Source organism: Rhamphochromis sp. 'chilingali' (assembly GCF_963969265.1).
Source record: "Rhamphochromis sp. 'chilingali' genome assembly, chromosome: 3".
Taxonomy (NCBI): domain Eukaryota; kingdom Metazoa; phylum Chordata; class Actinopteri; order Cichliformes; family Cichlidae; genus Rhamphochromis; species Rhamphochromis sp. 'chilingali'.
Window position 1 is genome coordinate 8673577 of NC_137931.1, and position 17845 is coordinate 8691421.

The window sequence follows — 17845 nt, forward strand, 5'->3', positions numbered from 1 at the left end:
TCACTTTTTCAACCTCATGATTTTGCCACAGAGCAATAAGCATTTTATAAGTATTGCATTCCCCGACCAACTGGTGATTGGTCAGGAAATACACAAAATCTTCATTGTGATTGCTTTGATTGCTAGCAAATTGCAGTGGTCATCCATAGTTTACGTGGAAGACACTGACTTGTCAGCAAACAATCACTATTAATCCTTGAGCTGTAGGGAAACCTGCAAAAATGCAACGCAAACAGCAAAATGTTCACCTTCAAATTAAAGGTTTTGCCTTACAGCTTCAAATATCAAGAGGTGCAACAATTATTTTGAAGGCAAATACTATAGTCCATATTTACAGTTTGCATTGTACTTTTAACAGTGTCATTGCTTGTTGCAATCAATTTTGCGCTTTCAATCTCCAGCAACCCCTTGTCAATTTCTTACATATCACATATTTGTTCCTAGCCACTGGTGGTTGCCAAGAGGTTCAAGAGGTTCACTGATCAGATTATAGGCCTGCATGAGTAGGGTCCTAGCATAGACAGTATATGTAGCTTCTAGGTCAGAAAAGTTCAAGTGCCTTAAAACTGCATTCCATCTAAAGGGTATAAGATGGGGATAGCTGTGGTTGCAAAATGGGTCAAATGTGACTGATGCACTATACAGTTTTTGGTCTTAGGAGTTTTTAGTGAACCATCAGGTAGAAAAACAGTTGCAAGGGAATCTAAGGACACACACAAACATACACACACAGGCACACATACAAACTGTCTTTGCAGTCATGTCCAAGTCTTAGTCCCAGTCCCTGAGCTGACTGCTAACTAGATTCTTTATCCCGCCTGGCTGTCAAGGAAATAACTATGACATTAAATGAATGAAACTCTCTTTGGATATTCCAGGGCAAGGCTAAAGCGAGATCCTTCGGGAGCTACCGAGAAGAAGACGTGAAAGCAGAGGAGAGGTTGAGGGTTCTTGGAAGGCGACCATGAGAGGCGTCATGAGATGGTGCCAAGCAGTAAACAGAGATGTTAATGGCAGGTAACACTTGCTTTATATTTAGAATATCCCTAGTTTATGAAAGTAATTAACATCAGTCTAACTGAGTTATCTCAATAACTCTCTATACAACATCTCACCACTAAATTTTACAGCGTTAATAGATGTTGATTTATCAAAACAGAGACACCTGTCCAGACTGTCAAAGAGTTGTTTGTTGCTGCTTTTCAAGCTGTCTAAAAGTTTTAAATGAACTCTGATGGATATTGATTTATAACAAAATATTACAGTGATGATTCACAGACTGGTAAATTAATACTGATGATGCTTCTCTTTTGCTACATTGCAGATCATTAAGCACTCTTTGAAACAACGCTACCACCCTCAAAGCAGACTTTTCTTGTAAACGTGCTGTAAGGACTCCCAGATGTTACCGCGGTACATTGCTTAAGGTAAAGTGCCCCCTTTATACTATTAGAACAATTGCCAGTTAGCATCTGGCTCATTCTTTATTCTTAATGAGCATCCCCCCAGGAAGAGAAGGATGCGGTGACAGACCATGGAATGGCAATTAAATCAAGTCACTTGTAACGACAACTGGCAACATGAAGTGGGCTGCTCCTAAGTTCACCCAACTCTGAGGTGAGTGACTATAAGTGGGAAGGATACCGCTGATTGATATAGAACAGTGTATGTGAGAGGGTTATTTAAACTAGAACTTGGCACGACCAGCTAGAACTTATCAAACTTATCCTCTGATATTAATCAAAAGCAAATGTTACAGCTGGACTAGTATCAGCACAAACAGTGTCATCTTCACCTCCTCCAACTTACACATAACTTCACACAGTACTGCTACAGAGAGGCAGGGTCACAGCCAATTCGATTCAATTTTATTTATATAGAGCCAAGTCACAGTAATAGTCACCTCAAGGCACTTTATATTGCAAGAAAAAGATTCTATAACAATACAAAGAAAACCCCAACAATCAGACAACCCTCCTATGAGCAAGCACTTGGTGACAGTGGGAAGAAAAAAAAACTTCTTTTTACCTCCAGCAGAACCAGGCTGAAAGGGTATCCGGTGTAACGTCTGCGTCAAACCAAACACGTGACGACCCCTTGGGAAATAAGGGAGCAACTGAAACTACTTTCCAAAAGCCGCTTTAGCCATTTGTTATCATTAACTTAGCTCCTAGCGGCTAAGGCTAAAAATTAAACCGTAATATGAATGTGAGAGCTAGGCAGCAAGACAATTAGTCCTGCCCATCTGTGATGTTAATAGACAGTGTTAATTTAACAGGATAGCACAATAGTTTTGTCTAGAATTGGTTATGCTTATTTTAAAGTCTGAAAAAATCGACTAGAGTGTTTTCGGTGCTTTCATTCAAATTCCGTTCTTGTCATTCTAATCCTGTTTTTTCATTCAAATTTTGTTATTTTCATTCTAATTCTGTTAATTTAGTTCAAATCCGTTGTTGTCATTCTAATTCTGTTGTTTTCATTCAAATTTTGTTGATTTCTTTCAACTTCCAGTGTTTTCATTCAAATTCCGTTCTTTTCATTCTAAATCAGTTGTGTTCATTCTAATTATGTTGTTTCCATTCAAATTTCTGTGTTTCATTCTAATTCTGTTGTTTTCATTCGAAAGGCGTTGTTTTACTACTAATCCAGTTCTTTTCATTCAAATTCCGTTCTTGTCATTCTAATCCTGTTTTTTCATTCAAATTTTGTTATTTTCATTCTAATTCTGTTAATTTAGTTCAAAATCCGTTGTAGTCATTCTAATTGTCACGGCGGGGTGCGCCGATGTGTGCGGAAACAGGACCCAAAAGCAGATGATGACGAGGAATAGTAATGATTAACAGAAAAGTGAACCTTTATTGCGATGACGGCAGGAAATGAACCAAGAGACCAAAGCAAACAGGCAAAACACTAAGAAACAAAACACTAAGCTGGCAAAACACTAAGAAACAAAACACTAAAGGTACTAAGACCAAAAACTATAACTATGACTGAGGTGGAAAATAAACAGGCTAAGACTATGACTATGACTGTAACTCTGGTGAGATAAACAGACGAACTGACAATGGCATGAAGAAAACAAAAGGCTTAAATACAGACATGAGGTGATCAGGGGAAGTGGCGACACATGGGGGAAAACAGCTGACAGACATAAACCTAATGACAGGACCAGGAGAGGAAAGCTAAATACAATGAACAAAGAACACATGACATTGTCAGAATAAAACAGGAAATGACAACACAACTTAACAGACCTAATACGTGATGAAATAAATAGAAAACCCCAAAACATAGAAAACCCAGGAACAATAACTGCCTAAACTAAAGGCAAATAGGAAATAACACAAACTAATAACATATCAAAAAATACAAAGAAAACTCAGAGTGCTGGGTCGGAGACCCAGCCTGTGACACTAATTCTGTTGTTTTCATTCAAATTTTGTTGATTTCTTTCAACTTCCAGTGTTTTCATTCAAATTCCGTTCTTTTCATTCTAAATCAGTTGTGTTCATTCTAATTATGTTGTTTCCATTCAAATTTCTGTTTCATTCTAATTCTGTTGTTTTCATTCGAAAGCCGTTGTTTTACTACTAATCCAGTTCTTTTCATTCAAATTCCGTTCTTGTCATTCTAATCCTGTTGTTTTCATTCAAATGTTGTTATTTTCATTCTAATTCTGTTAATTTAGTTCAAATTCCGTTCTTGGCATTCTAATTCTGTTGTTCTCATTCAAATTCCATTCTCTTCATTCTAATCCTGTTTTTTCATTGAAATTTTGTTGTTTTCATTCTAGTTAAGTTGTTTTCATTCTAATTCTGTTGTTTCCATTCAAATTTCTGTGTTTCATTCTAATTCTGTTGTTTTTGTTCAAAAGCCGTTGTTTTCCTTCTAATCGAGTTCTTTTCATTCAAATTCCGTTGTTGTCATTCTAATCCTGTTTTTTCATTCAAATTCAGTTGTTCTTCTTCAAATTCCTGTGTTTTCATTCAAATTCCGTTGTTGTCATTCTAATTCCGTTGTTTTCATTCAAAAGCCGTTGTTTTCATTCAAATTCCATTCTTGTCATTCTAATCCTGGTTTTTCATTCAAATTTTGTTATTTTCATTCTAATTCTGTTAATTTAGTTCAAAATCCGTTGTTGTCATTCTAATTCTGTTGTTTTTGTTCAAAAGCCGTTGTTTTCATTCAAATTCCATTCTTGTCATTCTAATCCTGGTTTTTCATTCAAATTTTGTTATTTTCAGTCTAATTCTGTTAATTTAGTTCAAAATCCGTTGTTGTCATTCTAATTCTGTTGTTTTTGTTCAAAAGCCGTTGTTTTCCTTCTAATCGAGTTCTTTTCATTCAAATTCCGTTGTTGTCATTCTAATTCTGTTTTTCTCATTCAAATTCGGTTGCTCTTCTTCAAATTCCTGTGTTTTCATTCAAATTCCGTTGTTGTCATTCTAATTCTGTTGTTTTCGTTCAAAATCCATTGTTTTCCTATTAATCCAGTTCTTTTCATTCAAATTCCAGCAACTAGAGACAAACAGTGGCAGCCTATTTTACTGAGGATTTTCACTGATAGAGATATCAAGTTCAAATTCAAGTCTTTTGACAGCCCTGCAAACAATTACCAACTACAAAGTAATGAGCAACAACCAAATAACTTGTACTCATCACTTGATAAGGCTTCACAACCGAGCCACGAAAGAAGCTGAAGGACCTTCAGTTAAAATATAAAACTATCCATGCTAGCTTCAATAGTTTTATATATGCAGCTACTCAAGCTAGCATGAGTTTGGGTAGCTTCATATAAAACAAGGTAATTATTCACTTCTCAGCTTCTCCATTTTGATGTCATGATAAGGAACATTAGCCACCTCATCACAAAGAGTGCACAGCAAAGCAACGGATCCGCAATTCAGTCTGGCAATGCTTGACAAACTGCCTTTCAAATTGAATGAGAAACGAGAGCAGCGAAGCCTAGAACATACAAGTGAGTCCAGCCTCAGAGCAGCTATGTGAGATTCTCTCTTTCAATTGACTTGGATTAGCTCGTTGCCAGAATTACGTGTAATAAAATCCAGTTATAAATTTGAGATTCGCCTCAAAGGGCAGCTTGCGACAGTCGCTTCTTCCGAACAACCCGCGAAAACCTTATGCTGCGGGGTTATCTGAAGTTTAACTTTAGCCATGTCTAACTATAGAAACACGTGTACTTCAGAGAAATGCTAAATAACATGAAAATTCCTCAAGCTTAGGTGGAAACTTCCCATAGCAGCGATTAGATATTCGCAGGCTGAAACGCTTCTTCTTTATCTCCCTCACACACAACCTTGAACACACATTTTTACTCAGCACCTAAATTTAAATCTGTGACACTGAGACTGATCTGCTGCTGAACCGATGAGTCTCTAGCTAACTCTACAGTATGTTAATGCTATTCATTGGAAAGCATCAAAGTCTTAGTTCTTCAAGCTGCCCTGACTTTAAGCTAAAAGGAAAAAAAGAAAACGTACTGCACATTTTACATCATGAAAACGATGCCACTACATAGTTCTACTACAGCACATCTTTGGAGCAGAGTTTTACAGATTAAAGAGAAATATTAATAGCAATCAATGAGATGCCTAACGTAAGTGTTCTTAACCAATACATATGTAAAAAAGAAGAACTAAAATGGCAACTAATGCCTCGGCAGATTCTGTAGTTTGCCAAATCACTTCAGTGGAATTGTCTCGTCTAAGCAGCAGAACCATAGGCTTATTTAAAGGGGAATGAAAGAGGATTGTCAGACTATTAACACAAGTTAATAAATGCCTACCCTACAGCAACTATAATCATTAAGGCTGCTAAACATTTATCTTTCAGCTTTTTTAAATCAAATCAGTCAGTCGGAAGAATCAACTTGAGCCAAAAGCAGAGCACAATCCAGCCAACAGCAAGAAAACAAAACAAAGCCTTTGAACAAATAATCAAAGTCTTTCTTCTAGCAAAGAATGTGTTTCAAATTGTACAGCCAATTGATCTGACTGTGTATAGAGGCTGTGTACTGCTTGAAAGTACTTTGACTTTCATCGTTGACGGATGCACCGTGCAAAGGATAATAATTGATGTGAAGATACACCGCACGTGGCTTTGAAATTATTTGATTAGAATAGTCAGTATACAGTATGTCTGCTTTAATGGTTAAATGTATAGCAATGCAGACACCTTAGGGGACTGGTGCTCAGCAAATGTTTATTTTCATATAAGTTCGTATCATATATAACCACACAAACCCAAACGTGAAAGCAATTTGTCTTGAGTGCACCTTTCTCTAAAAATGTCCCTCTCGCATCTGAAACAAACAGCCCCGAGAGCAAAAATAAACTTAAGAGCTAAGGCGAGCAGACATGCTGTAGCTACCACTGAGAGCTGAGCGGCACAATGCAAATAAGCTTTCACACCATAACAGACGACCCACATCTCCATGCTAGGCAGCCGAGATTCAATATCGGAGGACAAGGAGTGCTGCGTCCCCAGGCCCTTCTTGCAAAGTGGCCCATAAATCAAGAACCCTGTTGAGAGCTGGTCTCTGTGGGTCTTGTCCAGGATTCGGGAAAAAGAGCACAGCTCTGGCTCCAGTAATCCACCCCCCCCAAACAGCTTTAATGCAACAGATGCCTTTGCAGCATAAAATTATGACTATCATTAGCCAACCTGGGGACCAGATTATTACTGCAATTGTTTTGTTCAGATATATAGATGATGCTGCCCAGCCACAGCTACAACTGGATTGGGTTTAACTGTAAATACCAATTAATGATTGTTTTTAAATTTCAGACCTCACATAATACAGTAGTACATGCAAGAACACTGAGAAAATCATAAGAGGTAACTTGAAAATTAGCTTAGTATACCTTCCTTGCACCAACTATTATTTAAGCCTTGCTGACATCAACATTAGAGGAGAAAGTGCTGAGCTGTGCAACATTGCAGCTTCGCTTGGCTCATCTTTTGCCAGAAAGTACTACATGTATTGGAGGTATGTTATTGTGTCATGAAAATGTGTAATATTTGCATAGCAATCAAACTGAGGATAGTACGATTGCTATTTCATGCAAAGTGGTCAATACTAATACATATTTTATTAATGTCACAAAATGCTGAGAAATATTTTAAAAACAGACATCGTAACATAGAGCATAATCCCAAATCAGTTTTTATTTGTTGCCCTGGGACAGACTGGCGACCTGTCCGGCCCAGGGTGTACCCTGCCTCTCACTCCAAGACAGCTGGGATAGGCTCCAGCGCCCCCCGACCCTGAAAAAGAATGTGGAAGCAAATAGATGGATAAACTTGTTGTTCTTGTCCATTAATTTTGTAGCACCAATAGTGAAGGGCATTTGGCAGAACTTCAAATTATTATGCATGCTGTGTGACTTGGTTTAATCACAGTTCTATAACTTTTGTTCAGTTAAAAAAGTGAAACCCCCCTCACAACATTTCAACTGACTTAATTAGCACTTTAACTTTCATTAAGTGCTACATATTGTGTGCAATAAAAATATTTTCATTCTAAGGAGATAAGGTCATTACCTTAAATTAAGGTAATCAGAATTCTGCCAGTTTTATACAATCAGATTCATAAGTTTTTAGACAATGATGGGGTTTTTTTTTCCTTTTTAATGTTACCTCTAGGGCCCGTCACAGTGAATTTTAAAATCATGCATTCAATACGCAATTTCAGTAAAGACTTCAAACTTTCATTCAAGAGGTTTAACAAAACTATAGCATTGACTAGGAATTGGCACCATTTCTATACACAGTCCACTGTTTTGAGAAGCTCAAAATTAACTGAACAACTGACTGACGAGTTTCATCTCCCGGTGAGGCCTGGATGTGGAGTTCGTTTCAAGTGTTGAACTGTTAGATGTTCCCTTGAGCAATCAGTATGAGGTAAAAAGCGATGCAACCATCTGTTGCATTCATAGAAATAAGGCAGGACCAAAAGACCTGAAAGACCCTGGAAGATTGCAGAATTCTTTCAATGGTTAAGAAAAAAAACCCTCAAAACATCCAACCAAAACCAAGAAGCACAATATTTTAAAAATACAATAAGTCTCACTGCATATAATAACTCACGTGGAGGTATTCTGAGATTGGCCATCAAACTTCATATGGCTATGAATAGTTTGTTGTAGGAAAACAAAAGAAACTGTCCCTACTATGATTGGTGACACTCTAAGGTTACACTGTGGACACAACAAGAAGAAGATTCTCTGGACAGCTCTTGTCACAGATGTATGTGACACATTTTGTCAGTATTTACATATGAATGTGCGATATGGGAGGTTACTATAACCTTATCATTTAATAGTGGTCTAAGTTCATCCTTGGCTTCATGGGGACATTCATGCAAAATGTTAAGAAATTCCCCCAAAGTATTCATGAGAATGGAAACTGAGAACCTGGACACATAACACTATGGAGGCCAAAAAATAGAAGCTACAATAGAGTTGAATAACTCTTTCATTTGTTACAAAGCACTTTATACTGTAAGCCATGTGATAAGCCTTCAGCCTCAAATAATACTAAACCTGGATTTCATGGATTGAGTTTCATCTTCTTACCTGTATGTGTAAGACACACACACACACACGCACGCACGCACGCACGCACGCGCACTGCAGTTTTTGACTGAACATTAACTCTGGCTGTGTGTGAAATTACCCTTTCAGCAGGGGTTACATTGGGATTTGTGAGAAAGGGGAACCCTAGTCTAGTGGGCTTGATGCTCAAGGACCCACTGCACACAGTGAAAGTGGGGGCTAATTCTTTAAAAGAAAGTAGGTCCACTAAAAATTACACACATTGTGTTCTGTGGATGTGCATTGTCCAGAATAACAAAGACGCCGTTTCAGACACAGTCTCTAAACACCAATTTACAAGTTACAAAGAAACAAATTCCACGGCGTTAAAATCTCAGAGTCAGACGTGCCAAATTATCAGATGATAATATATTTTACTTGAGTGTAAGTGTATTCTTAATTACTTTTAAGGAAAAAGGCCAACCTACATAAACCAATCATTTCTACTCATTTATATTTCGTGATTTGCTTTTTTTGTCGTATTTTTTAATTAACATCTACATACAATTGATGGTTTGGGAAACACTGATAATACTGTCATACATAAGTAGAAGAAAATGAATCTTTGCACTGACCCAACAAAGAATCAGTGCAGCAAATTATGGGTTCAGTGTAATTAATTGTGTTTTCATTATTAGACAGATTTTCTGTAGCTTTATTTTTTTATTCACTTCAGTGATTAGATGAGTTCTGTGCTCGCAGTAATGAAAGTACTGCAAATATTGCATTTAAGCAGCATAACAGGAAAACTCCCTGTAATAACCCACTTAATATACCAGAAAAAAAGGAAGGAGAAAAAAAACAGCCCTGCTGGTGCAGGATTCGTCGTCAGCATGACTGCTTTGTTCCCAGTGTTTTCACTGAAAACATGAATTTCTAACAGCTCAGTTGTTTGCTGTGCAGAACATCATCGAGACAGATAAAATTCTGTAAGATCCCAACACAAAGTCTGATGATTTAAATAATCAATCTGAAGTACAGTAACGTACGAGAGTCTTGAGTCATCCCCGATTTCTTTATATTTTGCTTCCAAGAAGCCAAACTGTCTTGTCTTTTTTGGTGGTCTTAAAAATGGTTTTCCAGGCTTTCTGAAGGTCTTTCAAAGTTTTTCTTTGGCCATTAGCTGCTTTTCTACTCACTTTCAGCTCAGTCTTTGTGCCTGATCATTTTCAGAGGAATGTTTGTTGTTTGTTAAGCCACTTAACCTAGATCTATGATTCATTCAAGCATAAAACAGACACTTAACTCAATGAATCATTGATATGTCTACACATGACAGACAACTTAGCACAGAATTAAATTTAAATATCATCTTTATGCACTTTGTTATTAGTTGCCTGTTGCAAAAACACATCTTATGTTCCCATTTACTTTAGTTGAATCTATGAACGATGCAAAAGACGATAACACGGATTGACAGCGTCAGGACAAAATCCAGCAAAGACCTGAGACAGGACCAAGGATGTGCATCTAGCCCTTCAGTTGATCCATTTACTGCTCACAGTACATGGGTCCTTATGAAAATTCAAAAGCATTTCTGAAACATGGGAAACGGGACAGGTTGAGGTATTGCAAATTACACAAGAACTGGACTGAAACCCAAAAACTATTCCTGAAGACTACTTAAAGAAATGACAAGAAAGCTTCTTTCAGTTCAACCTGTGTTATGGAATAAAGGTGGTCATACCAAATATTGACGTTCAAGCTCATTACAATTACAAAAACTGTGTTTTTGCCTCAACACAGTAACACTGATTCCTATTTTCCTAGCAAAATACAAAGAAATGAAGACGTTTGCACAGCACTGGATTGATAGTCACACACATCTGAGTAACTAGAGGTGTTTTAAAAAAGAAATCCCCCCAAAAATCAGGTGACATTCTGTATTTGTTTGTTGTGGTACGAGTGGCTTTGTAATGGTAAAATAATGAAGGAAACAGAGCTGATCTCTGGCATGTCAGGAACTCAGCTCCAGTGGGTTTGACCCAGTTTAACCCGATCCTTTAATTACTTTTATATAACAAACACTCAGTGGTTTAATTAATAGTATGAATGCCATGTTGTGAGCTCAGCGGCAGGTGTAATATCACATCATGATGTTTAATGTAACAACATTGTAGCGCTGGAATTTTACACTTAAAAATGAATAACCTCAACACAAAGCTAAAAACACCCGAATTGATCCGAAGAAAGTTCACCGCGCACGTGTTGCCCTCAGCTTGACATATCGGTTTAAAATTAGCTGTAAATACAATGTTGCCCCGGGTCTCATGTGAAGTGGCTAATGAAGAACTGCTAATGAAGCGCTCCTTGATTTCACTCACTGTTAATCCCTAGACGTAGCTGTTCTATTTAAGCTCCCGCCTGGCTCAGAGGGGAGAATTTGGCGCAAACACTCTCAGCGTTCCTACCGAGGGGTAGCCATGTGTGCATTTACACGGAGTATGCAAATAGGCCACGGCTCCCACTCGAGTAGCTGCTGTATATTATAGCATGAGTATTTTCTTTCGTTGCTGCTGTTGCTGAGACCGTCCTAAATTGGTTTGTAAAAATGCTCTGAATATCTCGACACCAGCCACTTAGAGTGCAGGTCAAAATGTGAATACAGATTGCTAGTTGTGATAGTGTTTTGATAACATTAAAGAGCCATTTCTCTTCTGGTATGCATTTATCCTGCAAAATAATGCAGCCTGGCTTCCTTTTTTTCTCCTCCCAACTGGCATCCTGTACGACTTTTTTGTTTTTATCGCCACACCAATGTATGGAGTGTCACAACAAAGCCTTCATGAATGAGTAAGCACAGATCCTATGAAGAGACGAAGGGAAATGGGAGGAAAAATTGCTCATTTTGCTTCCCTTGGCATGCAATTTCCATCCTCTATCCACATCTCTCTAAAAGCTATCTAAAACACATCAACTTCATCTTTCTAGGCTGGATGGGTCTCAGAGGATCACCTCCAGACATGGCGCGATGACAGTGGGGCTGAAAAGAAAGGATGAAAATGATAATTCTGTTCTCTTGCTTATAGCAATAGGCTTCTCATTCTAGTGCTGATTAAAAAGTGGGGGGAAAAACATTCATTTTCGACGTCAGTTGCCTCTAGCAAAGAAAAATACCGTATATTGAGGTAACTGATCACGCCTCGGATGGCTGTTTCATCAGAGAAAGTGCAACACGACTATTTCGCTGCCTCCTTTCCATTTTACCCATGTAACAATTGACCAGCACAACATTTTAGCTCGGGGGCATGCTACACTGTGGCTGACCCCAAGTTCTTTTATTTTCTGCTGTAACAAATGGGGAAATAAACACTTTCAGATTTCATTTGATTCGGGTCAGCTTTATTCTTTGATTCCGCCCCCACCACCATTGATAGAAGCACACAAATGCAGGACAGCCTCATGTGTATATGTGTGGGATTTTTTTTAAGAGCAATGCAAAGAGACAGCTAGAGATGATGCCATTACCATCTTTTTATTGAGGCATTTTTCTGTTCGAAATGCAGAAAGTAAATAAAGCTAGCATGGCAGAGGCAGACACTCAGCTCAATTCACATCCACACATGAAGGCATTCAGATAAAGGTCTAAAAAAGAAAAAAATGGGTGGCCATGAAAATGATTTGCAAGCAAGTCCATTGTTTATGACACCTCTCTGCTGAGTAACAGCAGGAAAGGGCGCGCCCAGGGCTCAACTGCCATGAAGTGAATGCGGGACCCAATTCTGAAGACCATTTATTTTTCCATACAGCCTGGTCTGCCATCCTCATGCGACTGTGGACTCAAAGGGTGATTTTCTTTGCATGAAAACTATTTGGAGACAAAAACGAGAGCACTGCACACTACTTCTGTCAAACTCTTTGATCTGGCCTCGCGTAACCTACATGATGACGGTTACTCAACCGTATAAAATGATGCCAACCATGGACTGCTGTGCTCCAGAACAGATGTAGCAGAACTGCGATCCACCAGCCAGGTGATGACAAATATTATGTCGTAGGACAGTGTTTTTGGGTTTTTTTAAATTACAGTAAGTAGCAAACAGTTACTCTGTAAAATTTCACAAATCAAAAGATTTGGATTTGCAGATTTCAAGTATAAAACCAAGAAATTCTGCTCACTGATTTTCCAGCATCAACTATTATGATCCAAACCAAGGGCACCAAACTACATCACTACATAATAAGCTGGAACCCATCAAAACCTGTCATCCTCATTTCCAGCTCATTATTTTTCATTCTTGGGTTGCACTCAAGCAGGTCTGCATGAATAACATTTAAAAGTATTAGATCTTTCTCTAATACTGGGCCTTGATGCCACCCCTCAGTTCTAACTGTCTATAGCAGGCCTTTGTAGCTCCCACTCCTCACCACTTATAGGGACCATTTTAATGGTGGTTGCACAGCCATGCTGCCATTTATAGTGGCGCTGAGCACGTGCTCACTGCAGTATTCTGCCAAATGATAGGTGTCAGTCACCAAGTACAAGAGTAGAAGACATCAAAACTGGAAGAAAAGAAATTGAAGAGGTTTTTTTGTTGTGGAGGTTTTCGCCAGAAAGTCTCCTTTTGAGTTGAATTTAAGATTCTGCGCTGATACATCATTGCAGTGGCGGTAACAACTGACACAACTATACACATGATGTTACAAAGGTTGAATCTACGTAAGAGCATCTAAAACAGGGGTGTCAAACTCAAATACACAGTGGGCCAAAATTCAAAACTGAAACAAAGTCGCGGGCTAACGTTAATATTTATTGAAACATATTTATTCCTCCAGATATAAGAATGAATCTTTTCTTATGGACTCAAACACGTTTTGCTGAAAAACTGAATATCGAACAAGCAAAGCTTAATACTAAACAATATATATATTAGCTGTATAATACCAGTAGGCCAGCTCTGATAGTAATTTGGTATGGCTTCGCGGGCCAAATGTAATTAGGCTGCGGACCAAATTTGGCCCGCGGGCCAGAGTTTGACACCTATGATCTAAAACGACATCTTAGCTCGACTTCACCACCAGATGTAACACCACTTTCGGTGCGCAATGCCATCCACCAGTGCAAAAACGGTCTCTAGGGTTTAAACAGCCCAAATTGTGCGCCTGAGATTAGTGTATTAGGTAGATGCACTCTCTCTGACATCATACAGAGCCAAGAGTATTAAAAACTGTCTTAAAATGAGCATTTAGAGCAGTCGGAAATCTGATCCTCTGGCTGAGATTACAGAAGTTAAGGAAACCGATAATATGCCCCCTTTAATGAACTTCCCATTTACAAAATTAGTAAAACATGTTAAAAAAAAAGTTTTTTTCTCAACCAGTCACTCTGCTGTTATTCTAAGGAAGATGTTTATTTGATTGAAGCCCACCCACAAGTAGAACCGAGCAATGAACAAATCTTAAGGCTTCCAGTGACTGTATTTATCAAGCACAGACACAGTCAAAATCACAACTATTTGGGGTATAAAAGGTCTAAAAAGACAATATAAGGTCAATGGGAGTTCTGATGATGCCGCAGTCCATCTCCAAGCTGCTATGACCTCATTCGCACTGCAAACCTTCATCGCTGAGAACCGGTGACTGTCACTGCATGCTCTAATTTTATCTCTGTTTAACGAATATACTAATTAACTAACATATTAATCAAGCCGTTGTGCATGAAACCAATATATTTGGCCTCGATACTGCAATAAAATTACAGATACTAGCTGTCGTGGCTGATTTCTTTCTAAGCACATTAGTTGAATTAATCTGCAAAAAGCTCCATGGTTTCAGAAAAAATTTCCAAACAAGGAAATCAAGTATCTCCAAATAATTTCCATTATGGAAAGAGGAGACATCATATAGAGTTATTACATTATATAGAGATACTTTAAGGCCTTTATATGTAAAGTAGATACTACCAGTTTTTACTGTCCCTCAAGTTCACAAACCAAATTAGCCACATCTAACTGCTTCAAAGGCAGATTTTCTCTTGTAGTCACAAGTCATGATTCTTCTTGAAATGGGCGAAGCACCATGCCCAGACACTCTGTTATCTACCTGATCTACCATACTTGTCAATTCACGACGTGACGGCAGCAACAAAAATAAATAGCTCTGAATCAGATCGATGCCCAATGATTGCGACGGAAAATGGAACAAGGCGCGGGGAAAGAGGAATCTCATCTCGAGGGGAATTGGATTTTGAGAAAGATTTAACCGAGGGCTCATCTGTTATGCATGTAGCCCACATCTTCTTGGATTCCACAGCAGCTAATAACTTTAGCAGGAATGGAAGGTTGTTCGAGCTCCAGCTGTGATATTTGAACGTATGCGCGCAGTCGCACGCGGGCATAAATACGCAAGCTGGATCGCCTCTCAGTATTTCCATTTCCCCTTGAGTCCTATTAATGTCATTTAGCAGCCATGATTGAGGTGGCCCACTCTCAGCTTCCACACCAGCATTCCTGCTCACAAATCCTCATCAATTGCTCCAATCAGTCTTACCACAGAGCCAATACTCTACAGTGAGACAACTCTTATTTCCCACCGCATTAATGAACTCTTTCATTTGAAAGCCTTTGACTGTCTGCCTCTTGATTGCAAAGCCAAGGCCAATAGGCCTCGGTGACAGCTCCTTGAAAATTAAAAGTATCAATCAAGACTGGAAGGGGAGGGGGGAAAAAGTTGTAATGGTTTCAGATTCTCCTGTCGAGCAGAGAGAGAAGGGGAAGCTAAATGGGATCAGGTGGCATTTCAAAATGCATGTTGGGGCTCGTTTTACCTCGTTTTATTGCTAGATGGGTGGTACTTGCAGGATAAGGGTTAAAAATGTTAGATAAGATAATTAAACATGTTAAAGGTTCATTTTTATGAATCAGTGGGATGTAAATCCAATTATTTGTACTGAAAAACTCATGTTCGCTGTTGTCTGTGCACCTTGAATCGGTTGACCTGGTAATTCAGCCCTGATGAAGGATTCCAAGTAATGAAAACAACATCTTCAATCACTTCATTACCATATCCTTTAAAGCTACACTTGATTCGTCAGAAGAGGAGTTCAGTGCTGCTGGGTAAACTTGACCAGCATTTTTTCTAAAAAAGGAGAAAAAAGTGCTAACGCTGGATGACATAATCTCCGTCTAAATCAATTTCGGTGTGAAAGCACTTGACTCAGCTCAATATGTAGCTGCAGGGCTTCTGTTAAGTGGCTGCTGCCACTTACCTATTAATTCATGTGCTACCGGTTGCGCTCGTGGTCAAGATTAACCCGATATGTCGGGATTTAAAAATAATAATAATAAAATAATACCACAAGGCAAAGGAAGACATGTGCCAGAGCGTTTAGGAGAAACTGAAGGGGAAAGATTATGAACAAATCATGATGCAAGGAGGTTTTGGAGCAAGCAATGATGCTGTTAACAGAATTAGAAAATGCCTTTGCAAGACTGAGGAGCTGTCTGGAAGTAAGGATTTCACTGCCTGCGGGCTATGGCGTGCTATGGTTTTGCAAAAAAAGAAAAAGAAAAAGAAAAAAAAGCATGGCTGCAGCAGTTGTTACTTGATGGGAAAAAAATGGTGACATACAGCTTGTAAGGCTACAGAGCCTTCTGTCACTCATGTGTAGGGAGTGATGAGGGAGTATGGATTTTATGCATTTCTTTTTTTACGCCAGCATCTGTTCTAACTTTTACATCAGTATCACTTTCCTGATTCTCAAATATGTTCAGTGGGTAAAAGCCAAACCACCACGACCAGCTCCACTCTGGTCAGAGCCAGACTGGAGCTTCAGACATTCATCTGGACAACCATAAACCATCATCCATCCACCCAGAGGAGGGAAGCAGGCAAAAGGAGGAGAAGCACAGAGAGAGCTGACTTGCCAAGCAACCACTCAGCAGAAATAATGTGAAATATAACTACGGCTGGGTTCTACTCCCATCCCTCCTCACTCTGGCACACGTTATTTCCCCCCTCCACCAACACACGATCGTGCTCTCTTACTTTCACAGGCGCACGTACACAAAACACGCACGCATGCTGACGCACCGGAGAGATGTGCAAATGCGCACAGTGTTACACAATTAACGTCGAGAAGGAGGAGGGGAAAAGAGAGAGAAGAAGAATGCGTAAAAAGAACAGTTGGTGTGCGCTGACGGACTAATCCGCTCGGATAGTTACGTTTTGAATGAAGGATACAGAAGAAGACTTTCAGCGGTCCACTTCTACTGCCGTACTGCAGCCGTGAACAGCTCCACACAACAGAGGAGGCTCTAAAGATAAAAAAATAAAATAAAAAAAGGAGCCTCTGGGATTTACGCGTAACAGCGGGACAAATGCGTTCTATCCAAAAATGCGCATTTAAGCGCTGCGTGTTGGGATTCCGTTTATTAAAGGTGGTAGATAGTCAGGAGGATCGTGTGCGCGCACAGAACATGAAAATGTCAGTGACAAAAACGAATCGTGGGTTTAAACAGATCCACGGGGGGCAGCATGGTCCAACTTTGGCCAAAGAAACAATTGCATTTAACTTACCAACAAGCAGTTTCCAAATGATGGCGTACACTTTGTGGTTAGTTCTAATAGCCCCACACCATCACGGTGTATCCGAATCTGCTCCGGTCGACAGAGTAAAGCAGAAAGGGTTTAAAAAAAATAGAATACAATAAGGAATTCCAGGAGAGAGATAGTCCACTTCTCCAAAAAGAAAAAAAAGAAAAACGCAGTGTCTGTCCCCAAATTACATATTGCCAGTCCTCGCTGGCGCAAATTGGAGCGCAAAAATAAAACCAAAAAAAGAAAAGAAAAAACAAAAAACACCTGCAGCCGGTCGCTTTCAAACAGCAGGAAAGAAGAAAATCATGACAGTGATTGGAAGAATGTTCGACGGAAATCAATCAAGGGCAAGATCGGGAGAGGCAATTAGTCTGGTTATCCTGTTAAATCAGCTGCACGGCGGCTCACGGCCACGGAAGCCCGGCAGGTGAGCTTTCAGCTTTAAGCACGACTGCGCGAGAGCGAATTTCCAAAGTGATGTGCAGAAAAAAGGCACACCAGAAGCCTCCTCTCTCTCTCTCTCTCTCTCTCTCTCTCTCTCTCTCTCTCTCAGTGCCGCTGTACCGACACCAGATGCGTCAAGTGAGGACAATTGAACCCAAGCAGCACAGGACACGACGAGATTTCCCTTCAACATAAAAGTCGAGCGCGCACTGGCGGTTAAAAAAAGAAGAAGGGCTGGCTGAATGACC

The 17845-nt window shown here is 39.3% G+C and overlaps 1 protein-coding gene across 2 annotated transcripts in view; it reads right to left on the minus strand.

The window, feature by feature from the left end:
• LOC308393891 (interleukin-1 receptor accessory protein-like 1-B) overlaps positions 1-17644 on the minus strand; it is a 352568-nt gene extending 334924 nt beyond the window's left edge. For both annotated transcript variants that reach the window (XM_080877919.1, XM_080877918.1), the window contains exon 1: positions 17133-17644. The gene's annotated coding sequence lies outside the window, so the exon portion shown is untranslated. The remainder of the gene's footprint in view (positions 1-17132) is intronic.
• Between the last annotated feature and the right edge of the window lie 201 nt (positions 17645-17845).